A 12,074-nucleotide genomic window follows, 5' to 3' on the forward strand; every position below is an offset into this window, starting at 1 on the left:
AAAATAACAAACTTATCCCTGTGTTCTCATGAACAACTTTATCTCTATAGATCAACATAAAAATCAAATAAAACTCTTACCTCATAAACATGTTGAAATTGCTCAGAGTGGGTGGAGCGCATTCACAACTTCTGTTCTGGCCATGCCTGTTATTCAATGTTCTTTAGTGACTCCTGCTGGTTATTTACCATAGTGCAGTGTTACTGGGTTCTCTAGTGACTCCTGTTGGTCATTTATTGTAGTATAGTGTTTGAGCACTGATTTGTATTTCCTGTGTAACAGGAAATTAGTTCAAGCAAACTACAAATGGCCTGTGTGCTCTAGTGAAGCTGATGTGTGTTCATCTGTTGCCATCCTTCATTCATAGCCCTTGAGAAGGCATCACCTGTAAGTACATGCATTGTGAAACGATGTATCTTTGATATAAGCACATTTTCTTGACCACTTTTTGTTATGATGTCAGTGAATTTAGTGAATCACTTGGGGTAGCCTTTTTTGGTTTATGTATACTAACAGATCAGTTCATTAATGCTCCATTAATTCTGTAACACTGATTTTGCTTAATACTTACCTGCTGGTCATGCTTATGTTATGTGATATGGTGTAAGTGAAGTTACAAACCAATACTGAACCAATATTGTTGTTATCCGGTTATATTAACTATCATGTTCCTCGAGCCACAGGCCGAGGAGGAGGAGTGGCAGCAATCTACCACCCCAGTCTTCAGATTAACCCCAAACCTAAATCCATCTATAGCTCATTTGAGAGTCTCACTCTCAGTCTGTCTCACCAAAACTGGAAGTCAGAAAAGCCAGTTTTATTAGTTGTTGTGTATCGCCCACCTGCTGCTGCTTACTCAGAGTTCCTGTCTGAGTTTTCTGACTTCTTATCTAGTTTAGTGCTCAGTACAGATAAAGTCATTATAGTAGGTGACTTCAACATTCATATGGATGTTGACTCTGACAGTCTTAAAACAGCCTTTAGTTCACTCTTAGATTCAATAGGTTTCCTTCAGATAGTGAATGAACCAACACACTGCCACAATCACACACTCGATCTGGTTCTCACCTATGGCCTAGAAACTAAGAACCTGTCAGTTGCCCCTCAAAACCCCCTCCTTTCAGACCATTCGCTTGTAATTTTTGAACTAACTTTAGAAGACTTTACAGCACACAACAAAAAGGTCTATTACAGCAGATGCCTCTCTGAAGATAGTGTAGACAGATTTAGGGATGCAATCCCATCACAGCTCCCCTCAGCTCCATGTACCAGTACAACAGACCGTACTGATTTAAATGTTACTCCTGCAGTAATTGATTCCTTTGTCAACAACACTGCAGCCACGTTGCACACAGTTTTAGATATGGTTGCCCCACTGAGAAAGAAGGTTAGAAATCATAGGAGGCTAGCTCCTTGGTATAATTCAAATTTAAGAACACTTAAACAAACATCAAGACGGATGGAGAGGAAGTGGTACTCCTCCAAATCAGCTGAATCCCAGAGGGCCTGGAAAGACAGTCTATTGACATACAAAAAGGCCCTTCGTGAAGCCAGATCTGCCTATTATTCAACATTAATAGAGAAAAACAAGAACAACCCACGTTTTATCTTTAACACTGTAGCCAGGCTGACCAAGAGTCACAGCTCTGTTGAACCTTGTATTCCTGCAGCTCTTAGCAGTGAAGACTTCATGAGTTTCTTCACCAATAAAATCAATAACATTAGAGAAATAATCAATAAAGATCTTCCCAGAATAGCCAATATAGTGCCATCTCTAGTAATCTCTTTTCATCCTACTCCATCTCTGGACAGGTTCCTCCCCATAGACCTCCCCGAGCTGACCTCCAGCATTAACAAATCTAACCCAACTACATGTCTCTTAGACCCCATCCCAACTAAGCTCCTCAAGGACGTCTTTCCCTTGATTGGCGTTTCCCTCTTAGATCAGATAAACTTATCCTTAACAACAGGTTATGTACCACAGGCGTTTAAAACCGCTGTTATTAGACCTTTACTTAAAAAACCTTCACTTGACCCAGACATCTTAGCAAACTATAGGCCGATATCCAACCTCCCGTTCTTATCTAAAATACTCAAAAGAGTGGTTGCAAATCAGTTGATTGATCACCTACACAGGTACAGTCTCTTTGAGATGTTTCAGTCTGGTTTTAGAGCCCATCACAGCACAGAAACAGCACTGGTTAAAGTCACAAATGACCTCCTCATGGCATCAGACCGCAGGCTTGTCTCCATACTTGTTGTGCTAGATCTCAGTGCTGCTTTCGACACTGTAGATCACAGCATTTTATTACACAGATTAGAACATGAGACTAGGATCACAGGGACTGCGCTACGCTGGTTCAAATCATATTTAACAGATAGATTTCACTTTGCTCAAGTTAATAATGTTTCCTCTTCATATATAAGGGTTAGCCTCGGTGTTCCACAAGGTTCAGTGCTTGGGCCGATCCTGTTCACCTTATACATGCTCCCTCTAGGAAATATTATTCAGAAACATGGCATAAACTTTCATTGTTATGCTGATGACACTCAGCTGTACTTATCCTTAAAGCCTGAAGAAACAGAGCCGTTAGCCAGACTCCAGGCATGTCTTAAGGACATAAAGGACTGGATGACCTCCAATTTTTTATTATTAAACTCAGACAAAACTGAGATCATTGTTCTAGGCCCCAAACACCTTAGAAATAGAATAGCTGATAATATTCTCTCTCTGGACGGCATTACTTTGGCCTCCAGTACGACTGCAAGGAACCTCGGCGTTATCTTTGATCAAGACGTGTCATTTATTCATCACATTAAACAGACCTCTAAGACCGCCTTCTTTCACCTCCGTAATATCGCTAAGATTAGGAGTGTCCTCTCTCAGAGTGATGCTGAAAAACTTGTTCATGCTTTTGTTACTTCTAGGCTGGACTACTGCAACTCACTATTGTCAGGATGTCCAAATTATTCTATTAATAACCTGCAGCTGATCCAAAATGCAGCAGCTAGAGTTTTAACAGGAATCAGTAAAAGGGATCATATCTCCCCCATCTTAGCTTCTCTTCACTGGCTTCCGGTAAAATTCAGAATAGACTTTAAAATTCTCCTACTTACATATAAGGCCCTAAATGGACTCGCCCCATCATACCTGCAGGATCTAATAGTCCCATATATTCCCAATAGAACACTCAGATCACAGAGTGCAGGTTTACTTACAGTTCCCAGAATTTATAAAAGTAGAACGGGAGGACGAGCCTTTAGCTATCAGGCACCCCTGCTGTGGAACCAGTTGCCAATCTGGGTTCGACAGGCAGACACCACCTCCACTTTTAAGACTAAACTTAAAACCTTTCTGTTTAGTAAAGCATATAGTTAGCACCAAATAAAGTGTGTAGGGCTGGTAGGCATAGTTTCACCCACCTCATGATAAATAGCCACAGGTAGAATAAGAATAAGTCTGACTAACTGTTAATCTTTAAATCTCTATCTTAGCTAAGCTGCTATAGGCCTATGCTGCCGGGGGACACAAACATGATCCACCAAGCAGTTTCCCCTCCTCCTTTTCCTCTTCTATCCTCTCCCCTCGTCAGATTAACATGCAGTTCATTATTGTATGTCACTAACTGTGTGTCCAGTGCTCCTCGTAGTCTTGTGTCTCTCCCTCCCTCTCTCTCTCTCTCTCTCTGTATCTTTCTGCAGGTATCTCTCCATCCAGATCTTCAAGTTGAACTGTAGTCGGCTCTATGACCAACCCAATGTGTATTGTTGACATCTGCCTGTCATTCCTCTATGTACCGACTATGGGCGGGGTGGTTCTCCCTACGGGCCGAAATCGAACTGATAGGATAGTGATTCTCAACATCACATAAAAAAAGAATACATGAATGTTACAGCAGTTCATTATAATTTTCAATACTATAAATTTCCTATAACTTGTGAAATGTTAAAATCATATTGAGGTGGTAGCAAAAAGTGAAACTAAACAGTTGAGATTTTGTTTTGCTTATCTTTTTAGTAATGTCATTTCTCATGTTGCAAATTGCTTTCCTGCCTGTACAACATCCATTGCACGTCTGCCCGTCCTGGGTGAGGGATCCCTCCTCTGTTGCTCACCCTGAGGTTTCTTCCATTTTTTCCTGTTAAAGGTTTTTCTGGGAGTTTTTCCTTAGTCGATGTGAGGGTCGAAGGGCAGAGGATGTTGCTGATGTTATGTTAAGCCCTTTGAGACAAACTGCTTGTAAAAATGGGCTATACAAATAAAGTTGACTTGACTTGACTTGACTTTATGTATTTTTCAGTTTCACACTTTTCATACAAGTAAAGCATCTCAACATCACTTCATGGTCCTGAGAGTTACTGTATGGCTGTGTTTAACTTGCTGGATAACTGAAGGGGGAAAATTCAGTGAGGCCAGTAAAGTGAAAAGGTGTCCGCAACCAAGTGCTATCTTTCAGATGCTGGATCTACACTGCATTGTCATATACGGCACCCAGGCCACCACGACAGCTGCATAGATCCACGGCAAGTAGAGCACACACCTCCACTACAGCGGTGAGTTGCTACGTCACCAAGATGGAAAATGACACAGCTGAAGCTCAGTCTGTTTCCTCCAAGTCATCCACCGTGTCAAGGGCCAGCATGGCAGCAGCTAAAGCTCGGGCTAAAGCTGAAGCCGCTCAAGCCAGAGCTGCATTTGCAAAGAAAGAGATTGAAATAAGGATAGAAAAAGCCCGCCTAGAAGCCACATTGGTTGCTCTTGAGAAAGAAGGTGAAGCAGAAGCTGCCAGGGCTGAAGCAGCTGTAATGGAGGCAGCAGTAGCGAATTTGGAGCCAGCAGAAATAGAACCAAAAGAGCAGCTGTTACCAACACAAAGAACGTACCGAACAGTATGTAAGTCAGCATGCTGAGACAAGCACCCATGAACAGCTATATGAAGAAAAAGAAGAGGGCCACTTTTTACAAACACACTCTCAACCCCAAGCATCACGGGATGAGTTAGGAGAGAAATCTCCAGGGCCGGAGTATCGTGTTCTGTCCAGCTACCCAGAAGACATCACCCCTCGAATAAAGAGAGAACAGATTCCAACTCCCAAGACCCACTTGCAACATCGCCTCTCCAATAAGACCAACAACCCAAATTACTCTGATCATTATAATAACAACAAGCCCTCTACATCACACTACTTCAGTGACAATGATGCCTCATTTGATCTTGCCAAATATTTGGCGCGAAGCCAGCTGGTGTCATCAGGGCTCATAAGGTTTGATGATCGGCCTGAGAATTATTTGGCTTGGAAATCGTCATTTCTTAATACCATCAAAGGCTTAGATCTCACACCTGGAGAAGAATTAGATCTGCTAATCAAATGGCTAGGAAGAGAATCAGCAGAACATGCACGCCGTATAAAGTCAGTGAATGTAAGAAATCTGTCTGCTGGACTGGACCTGATATGGGAGAGGTTAGAGGAGACTTATGGGTCACCAGAGGCTATAGAAAATGCCCTTTTTACAAGGATAGAAAACTTTCCCAAAATAACAGCCAAAGACAACCAAAGGCTCCGTGAATTAGGTGACCTGCTGACTGAACTCGAAGCTGCAAAACAAGATGGCTACCTTCCGGGCCTTTCCTATCTCGACACTGCAAGGGGTGTAAACCTCATTGTGGAGAAGCTGCCGTATGCACTCCAGGAAAAGTGGATGATGAAGGGCTCTCACTATAAAAGGGAATGTCAGGTCGCTTTTCCTCCCTTCTCTTTTTTTGTAGAGTTTGTGCGCACAGAAGCCCAGGCACGTAATGACCCCAGTTTTAATCTCACATCATCCTTCACGACTCCAAATAGAAAAAACAGGTTTGAGAGTCAAGGTAATCTACGTAGGCCAGTCTCTGTTCATAAAACAAATGTCTCATCCTCTTCCAGTTCCCCTCTTGCCAACCGCCAGAGTCAAAATACTGAAGATCCAGATAGACAATGCCCAATACATCGCAAACCCCACCCACTAAAGAAATGTAGGGGTTTCAGAGAAATGCCCCTGGAAAACAGGAAGAAGATTCTGACAGAGCATTCTATCTGCTATAAGTGTTGTGCATCCACAAGGCACGTAGCGAGGAACTGCGAGGCGACTATTAAATGCACTGAATGTGACAGTGAGAGACATCAAGCTGCTCTCCATCCAGGCCCAGCTCCATGGCTCACCAAGCCATCTCCTCCTCCATCACAGCATGGCGGGGAGGAGCAAGACCCTACCGACCCAGATATCACATCAAAATGCACAGAAGTGTGCGGGAAGGGTTTCAGTGAGAAATCGTGTTCCAAAATATGCCTTGTGAATGTGTATCCAACTGGCAGACGCCACGAGAGCCGAAAAATGTATGCCATACTAGATGACCAGAGTAACAGGTCATTGGCACAGTCTGAGTTTTTCGACACATTTGGCATAGAAGGTACATCATCCCCATACACATTGAGAACATGCTCTGGACAAGCTGAAACCACAGGAAGGAGAGCAACTGGCTTTATTATAGAGTCTGCGGATGGTGAGACAATCCTTCCGCTGCCCACCTTAATAGAGTGCAATATGGTTCCAAACAATAGAGATGAAATACCTACCCCTGCAGCTGCTCACAACCACCACCATCTCAAAGCAATAGCTCATGAAATACCGCCACTAGACCCTAATGCTGAGATCTTGTTGCTATTGGGGAGAGACATATTGAGCGTGCATAAAGTCTGCAAGCAATGCAATGGCCCCAACGATGCCCCTTATGCCCAAAAGCTAGATCTGGGCTGGGTAATAATCGGAGATGTGTGCCTTGGCAGAGCACACAGGTCGACAGAGGTAAACAGTATGAAGACATTCGTCTTAGAGAATGGCAGGCCAAGCCATTTCAGTCCATGTGAGAACCGCTTGAAAGTCAAGGAGAAGTTTTCCTCAAATCAGCACCAACTCTTTGCCCACTTCTCAGGGAGAAGTCACTTACACGGCACAAGAGATGAGACTTTGGGCCAGTCAGTTTTTTGTCAAACTAAAGATGACAATAAACTTGCACCATCAGTGGAAGACCTGTCTTTCCTCAGCATGATGGAGAAGGAGTTCTTCAAGGATTCCACAAACAGCTGGGTTGCACCACTGCCCTTTCGCAACCCACGAAGACGACTGCCCAATAACAGGAAGTATGCCATGAGCCGCTTTAAGTCACTACGCCGCACCCTAGATAAGCGCCCAGAGATGAAGTCTCACTTCACTGAGTTCATGCAAAAGATATTCCATAACCATCATGCAGAGTTGGCACCACCTCTGCAGGAAGGCAAAGAGTGCTGGTATCTGCCCTCATTCGGCATATATCATCCCCAGAAGCCCGGGCAGATTCGTGTTCGAAAGTGTGTTATGTGCCGGAAGCTCAGAGGTAAGGTTGAGGAGCAGCAAATGGCAGATCTGCCAGCAGAGAGACTGCAAATTGAAGGTTCTTTGCAATCCGTGGTCCTGCCAAACAATTACGGTCCGACCGTGGCACCAACTTTATTGGCGCATGTAGGGAGCTGAAGCTGGATACCTCGGAACAGATCAAAGTACAGGGGTACTTAGAAGACCAGAGGTGTACCTGGATCTTCAATCCACCACATTCTTCACATATGGGTGGCACATGGGAGCGCATGATCGGAGTGACGCGGCGTATACTCGATTCAATGCTTCTCCAGTCTGGGAAGGCACGACTCACTCACGAAGTCTTAACCACCCTTATGGCTGAAATTACAGCCATCATTAATGCACGACCACTCTTTCCAGTTTCATCAGACCCAGAACATCCTCACATTCTGACACCATCCATGCTCTTAACTCAAAAGGCAGCCACATTGTTGGCCCCTCAGGGTGATATCAGCGAGGGAGAGATGCTCAAATATCAGTGGAAACGCGTCCAAAGTTTGGCTGATGAATTCTGGAGTAGGTGGCGGAAGGAGTTCCTTAGTACACTGCAAACCCGTCAGAAATGGCAGCACAAGAGGCCGGACATAAGAGATGGTGATGTTGTTCTTCTCAAAGATAAGCAATCCAGAAGGAACAAGTGGCCAGGGAGTTGTGGTGAAAGCTGTTCCCAGCAGAGATGGACTCATAAGGAAAGCTGAAGTGAAAGTCGTCCATGAAGGAGCGACGAAGGTCTTTTTAAGGCCCATATCAGAACCGGTTTACCTCTTATCATCAGATCAAGCTGTTTAGTTGAATGTAGTAGTGGTATCTTTAAGATACCAGACGGGGAGTGTTCTGGCCATGCCTGTTATTCAATGTTCTTTAGTGACTCCTGCTGGTTATTTACCATAGTGCAGTGTTACTGGGTTCTCTAGTGACTCCTGTTGGTCATTTATTGTAGTATAGTGTTTGAGCACTGATTTGTATTTCCTGTGTAACAGGAAGTTAGTTCAAGCAAACTACAAATGGCCTGTGTGCTCGAGTGAAGCTGATGTGTGTTCATCTGTTGCCATCCTTCATTCATAGCCCCTGAGAAGGCATCACCTGTAAGTACATGCATTGTGAAACGATGTATCTTTGATATAAGCACATTTTCTTGACCACTTTTTGTTATGATGTCGGTGAATTTAGTGAATCACTAGGAGTAGCCTTTTTTGGTTTATGTATACTAACAGATCAGTTCATTAATGCTCCATTAATTCTGTAACACTGATTTTGCTTAATACTTACCTGCTGGTCATGCTTATGTTATGTGATATGGTGTAAGTGAAGTTACAAACCAATACTGAACCAATATTGTTGTTTATGTATTTTTCAGTTTCACACTTTTCATACAAGTAAAGCATCTCAACATCACTTCATGGTCCTGAGAGTTACTGTATGGATGTGTTTAACTTGCTGGATAACTGAAGGGGGAAAACTGTACCAAACATCCCTTTCTCCTACATTTTCCTTGTCCAGTCTCCAAACCTTTCTAATCCCTCTTTCATTTCATCTTTTTGAACTTTCTTCTGCCATCTTTCTATTGTTCCTGCTAACACCGACCCTAGTGAGCCGGATTTACAATCCCTCCATTTATCCAAGCTTTTATGTGACATGTGAAACACTATTACACGTGTTATACAGAGAGGGTGAGTGGCACAGTGCCCAAGTGAGGACCCGATCAAGAAGCTTCTACACGGAGTCTATTACTCTGTGCGCTTGACCGTTGAGGGTTATCCCAGTCTATTCACTCACCAACTTCCGCAACACCTTAACTGAAGTATCCTTTTTGTGCTATTCCAAACCCTGTGTGTACACGACCACTTGAGATCTATGTGAGTGCATTAATTCTCTAACGCACTATACTGTCCGATACACTGACACATGCACAGTGAAAATATCAATGGAGTAGGAAACCACCCCACATCTTCATGAAAAATAACAAAGTTATCCCTGTGTTCTCATGAACAACTTTATCTCTACAGATCAACATAAAAATCAAAGAAAACTTTTACCTCATAAACATGTTGAAATTGCTCAGAGTGGGTGGAGCGCATTCACAACTTCCAAACATCCCTTTCTCCTGCATTTTCCATGTCCAGTCTCCAAACCTTTCTAATCCCTCTTTCATTTCATCCTTTGGAACTTTCTTCTGCCATCTTTCTATTGTTCCTGCCAACACGGACCCAAGGGAGCCGGATTTACAGTCCCTCCATTTATCCAAGCTTTTATGTGACATTTGAAACACTATTACACGTGTTATACAGAGAGGGTGAGTGGCACAGTGCCCAATTGAGGACCCGATCAAGAAGCTTCTACACGGAGTCTATTACTCTGTGCGCTTGACCGTTGAGGGTTATCCCAGTCTATTCACTCACCAACTTCCGCAACACCTTAACTGAAGTATCCTTTTTGTGCTATTCCAAACCCTGTGTGTACACGACCACTTGAGATCTATGTGAGTGCATTAATTCTCTAACGCACTATACTGTCCGATACACTGACACATGCACAGTGAAAATATCAATGGAGTAGGAAACCACCCCACATCTTCATGAAAAATAACAAAGTTATCCCTGTGTTCTCATGAACAACTTTATCTCTACAGATCAACATAAAAATCAAAGAAAACTTTTACCTCATAAACATGTTGAAATTGCTCAGAGTGGGTGGAGCGCATTCACAACTTCCAAACATCCCTTTCTCCTGCATTTTCCATGTCCAGTCTCCAAACCTTTCTAATCCCTCTTTCATTTCATCCTTTGGAACTTTCTTCTGCCATCTTTCTATTGTTCCTGCCAACACGGACCCAAGGGAGCCGGATTTACAGTCCCTCCATTTATCCAAGCTTTTATGTGACATTTGAAACACTATTACACGTGTTATACAGAGAGGGTGAGTGGCACAGTGCCCAATTGAGGACCCGATCAAGAAGCTTCTACACGGAGTCTATTACTCTGTGCGCTTGACCGTTGAGGGTTATCCCAGTCTATTCACTCGTTTTAACTCACCAACATCTGCAACACCTTAACTGAAGTATCCCTATTGTGCTAATCCCTCCAGTTATCCAAGCTTTTATGTGACATTTGGTAATTGTTTGATGACATCTTCAGACACATGAACCCGCTGATCTTTGAGAATCTGACTAACCAGCTCCGTCACAAGGTTTTGTGAATGCAGTTTAAGAAAAAAGTTTTGTGTTTAGATTTCTGAGAAAAGGACAGGAGGATTCAAAAAATGTGTTTTAACAATTGTGAAAACCTGTAAGATGGCACAGTTTTTCCCACTGTTGTGAGAGTTTTTCCCTCTGATGATAACACAGAGGTGAATGTGTTCTGAAAAATTCTGAACTGAACTCAGCAGAATTTGCGTCCCATTTATAATGGGCAGAATGCCTTTGATGTTTTGATCCTCTGAAGATATCATCACATCAAAGCCAAATCATGTCAAACTGACAATTCAGTAAACCCCGCCCCCAGAACACTGACTGTCCAATAGTAGCTTGGCAACTGTAACTAAGCATAACCAAGTGAGCAAACACGCAGACATTGGTAGATTATGATTAGCTGGTGTTACATTACCATTCAGTGAGCATAGCTAACCTAATGATATCACTCCTTTTCTCTGTTGACAATTTCTCTTTATATGAGAATTTGTCTCTCACTTATTGTTAATATATTTCTGATGATGAACAAGTGATGAATGACAAACAGCAAATCCCTTTTATGTGACATTTGAAACACTATTACACGTGTTATACAGAGAGGGTGAGTGGCACAGTGCCCAAGTGAGGACCCGATCAAGAAGCTTCTACACGGAGTCTATTACTCTGTGCGCTTGACCGTTGAGGGTTATCCCAGTCTACTCACTCGTTTTAACTCACCAACATCTGCAACACGTGTAGTGTTTCAAATGTCACATAAAAGCTTGGATAAATGGAGGGATTGTAAATCCGGCTCACTTGGGTCGGTGTTAGCAGGAACAATAGAAAGATGGCAGAAGAAAGTTCCAAAGGATGAAATGAAAGAGGAATTAGAAAGGTTTGGAGACTGGACAAGGAAAATGCAGGAGAAAGGGATGTTTGAAAGTTGTGAATGCGCTCCACCCACTCTGAGCCCCAATTTTGTGTGTATAACCAAGCAGCTCTGTACCTGCCTCTGCCACAGCGTTGGGTAACGTATTGCGTATTGCGTCACTTCCTGTTCTTGCACTACTCATTCACTTGCTAGCGTAGGTGTTCGGTGGTATTGGTGTACTTCAGTCGACATATTTTGTGTTAGCTTTTACTGTGGTTGGTTCTTACAAATAAGTACACAAGCACTTTAGGAAAAGTTTATTAACCGCACGATCATCTAGATTCTTTCCTTTTCCGATCCCCGTCCTGTTTGTCGTTGAGCTTCGCTTAGTGCTAACATGGCTGTAGCTCCCACAGTAACACGAGGAAACGGAGTTTTCTTTTAAACTACAGCGCGTTCTTTATTCAGCTTCGTCCCATGAAAACTGACAATAACAAACAACAAATAAATTTATATGAATCATATTAGACAAAACTAAGTTAATATTAACAATTTAGAAGACGACTACGTAACTCTACAATATTGAGAGACATAAGCTTACCTCGCTG

The sequence above is a fragment of the Scatophagus argus genome, chromosome 10 (assembly GCF_020382885.2).
Source record: "Scatophagus argus isolate fScaArg1 chromosome 10, fScaArg1.pri, whole genome shotgun sequence".
Taxonomy (NCBI): domain Eukaryota; kingdom Metazoa; phylum Chordata; class Actinopteri; family Scatophagidae; genus Scatophagus; species Scatophagus argus.